This window comes from Pteropus vampyrus, unplaced genomic scaffold, assembly GCF_000151845.1.
Source record: "Pteropus vampyrus isolate Shadow unplaced genomic scaffold, Pvam_2.0 Scaffold17808, whole genome shotgun sequence".
NCBI lineage: Eukaryota > Metazoa > Chordata > Mammalia > Chiroptera > Pteropodidae > Pteropus > Pteropus vampyrus.
Genome location: NW_011906589.1, coordinates 1 through 2,793, shown reverse-complemented (window position 1 = coordinate 2,793; position 2,793 = coordinate 1). Strand labels below are relative to the sequence as shown.

Here is a 2,793-nt window from a genome sequence, read left to right as displayed (position 1 = left end):
TCCCACGCTGGCGACTTCACGTCAACGGAATCGCGCACCACGCGGCCTTCGTCTCCAGCTTCAGCTAGCCCAGCGTTTTCAGTGCCTCCCGTGTGCGCCGTGTCCCTCCGTCCCTTTCTACTGCAGGACAACAGCCTGCCACGTGGACACGCCACGCTGGCTGCTCTCGTTTGTGAGCTGACGCACCTGAGCGTGCCGGCACCCCCACAGGGACGAGGGTCCCCCTGTCCTGAGGCGGCACCGCTGGGTCCTCTGCTTAGGTTCTGCGGAAGCGCCAGGCTGAAGCGGCTGCACCGCCAGGCCGGTGGCCTCCCGCCTCTCACTGCCGCCGGCACACGGCACCGAGCAGCTCGCTCGCTGTGCCTGCCCTGGCGGGGGTGGCGGCGGGATCCCACAGAGGGCTGCGTTCCACACGCTGCACTCTACCTCCCGCCCCTGTGTTTATAACTGGCAATCGGTACATCGTAACCCTTCCCCGTCACCCGTCTTCCCCACCCCCTCCCATCTGTCCTCCGCCCGTTTCTGAATTGGGTTGTTTTCATTATTAAGTTATGAGTTCATCATGTAGTGTGGATACAAGTCCCTTTCCAGACATGTGACTTGCGATCATGTCCCCCCATTCCGCGGGCTGTCTTCGCTTTGTCTTCACTCGATGGCATCCTCTGAAGCACAAAAGGACACCTTTTTAATTCTGATCAGTCCAATGTATCTATTTTTTGTGTGTCACTTTGTGCTTTTGGCGTTTACCTAAGAAACCACTGCCTAATCAGAGGTCAACAGGATTCACTCCTGTGTTTTCTTTAAGAGTTTTACAGTTTTAACTCTTACATTTAGGTCAATGACATATTTTGAGTTAATTTTTGTATGTGGTGTGAGGTAAGGGTCCAACCTAGTGCTTTCACATGTGGATTTCCAGCTGCCCCAGTACCATTTGTTAAAGTCTGTTCCTGCTTCATTAATTGGCTCCAGCACGCTTGTCAAAAATCAACTGACCATAAATGTCGGGGTTTATTTCTGGGCTCTGAATCCTGTTTTATCGATCTATGTCTATTCTTATGCCAGTACCAAACTGTTTTGATTATTTTAACTTTGCAGTAACTTTTGAAATCACGAAGTACATACTTCCGATACTGTGAGTTGTTTTAAAGATTGGTTTGGCTACCGTAGGTCCCTTGCATTTCCCCACGAATTTTAGAATGAACTTGGCGATTTTTGCAAAGACGAGGGAAAAAAAACAAAAAACTGAAAAGCAGCTGGGATTGGGACAGGGACTGGCTGAATCTGCAAACGGATCCCGAAAGGCCCCGACGGCTGCAGCGAGCTCCCAATAGACCTGCCCCTCTTCTCATTCAGAGCTCAACTCACACATCATCCACTCTGGGAGGTCCTTCTTGACGTCCTACGTAGAGTGCTCTCATGGACACGACTCTACTTCCTGGTTTCCACTGAGTTCAGAGCACTGGCCACCACTCGTAGCCACCTATGTGTCTGCTGTCCCTCTCTCCAACAGACTATGAGCGCCAAGGCCTCTTCTGCCTCACACCGCTGCTTCCCAACGTCAGACCATTCCACGTGTGTGGGAATCAAGGGTTATATAAAACACCACTAACCCCCCACACGATGGTGCGCTCGCTCCAGGGAAGGGTGACTGAATTAAGTGACCTCTGACAGAGCTGTTCCATTCAATACTCTTTTTCCCAATTTCAGAACAGACATGTTTTTCGCTGACCTACAAGACGTGGGGGAAGAACCTGGAACGTACAGAGAACTGGCAAAATGATGGCGCTGAGAACGTCACCTGACGACGACCGGAGTGATGGTCAAGATGTTCCACTCAAGAAAAGTAACAGGGGCCAAAGTCAGTGAGCGGAAAGATGCTTGGGCTCAAAACATATCCCAAGAAACACACTAATTAATTCCAAAAAGGAAAAGTGATAATTTTATAGTGAGGAAATCAAACAGACACCACTTTAACTCTACGATCAAAATTAACGAGACAGATGTCACGTGCCTCCTGACAGGAAGCACGGAAAAGGACACGTCACTTCTATGCTGCCTGTGCCACGAGTGCATAACCCGAATCTCAGTACGAGGAAATACCAAAATCGAGGAGCACTGTAAAATAATTGGTCTACGAGGTTTAAAATGTTCAAGGCTCTGAGAAACAAAGATTGAGAAACTGTTGTAATTTAAAAGAGACTAAGAGACAAGACCGCTAACACAACGTGAAAGCCTAGATTGGATCCTGGATCAGGAAAGATTTTTTTTTATTTTGTCATAAAGGACGTTACTGGGACAACTGGTAAAATCTACATCAGGACCCTACCAGACGAGACGCCGTCACTGCACCCTTGTTCTCAGAGCCACGTCCCCACTGTTAGGGTGCGCGCACTAGAGCAGATGTTTGTGCAGAGAGAGAAAGGGGGGGGGGGGGGGAGTCAGTATCTGGGGGAGTCCGGCTGAGGGCTGTCACACAGGAGCCGCCATCCTCACAGCAAAACAGCACGAACCAAACGGGGTACCAAAGACCTACGACTTCACAATTTTTCCTCATTGTCGGAATTCGGTTCCTTCCCCTCCCGCTGCCCAACCTGAGCAACAGCCAGACTGCTCCGCCTGACGTTCTCGGAGACTGAGGCCACTGCTCACCTGGAAGGAATCCATGCACACAGGACTGGAGGCCAGCTCCTCGTCCACTGCGTGCAGCTTCTCCATGAAGGCGCTGTCCCTGGTCTGCCGGGGCTTCGGCGGCGGCGGGGGGCCCATGGGCACGACCTCGGCACTGATGTGCCT

General features: G+C 51.2%; 1 long non-coding RNA gene across 1 annotated transcript; it reads right to left on the bottom strand.

Annotated features, from left to right (window-relative positions):
• Positions 1 to 2,226: 2,226 nt before the first annotated feature.
• LOC111735179 lies at positions 2,227 to 2,766 on the bottom strand. The gene is made up of 2 exons (XR_002778707.1): positions 2,650 to 2,766; positions 2,227 to 2,535 (listed from the first exon to the last, which is right to left on the bottom strand). It is a non-coding gene; the product is annotated as an uncharacterized LOC111735179 (long non-coding RNA).
• Between the last annotated feature and the right edge of the window lie 27 nt (positions 2,767 to 2,793).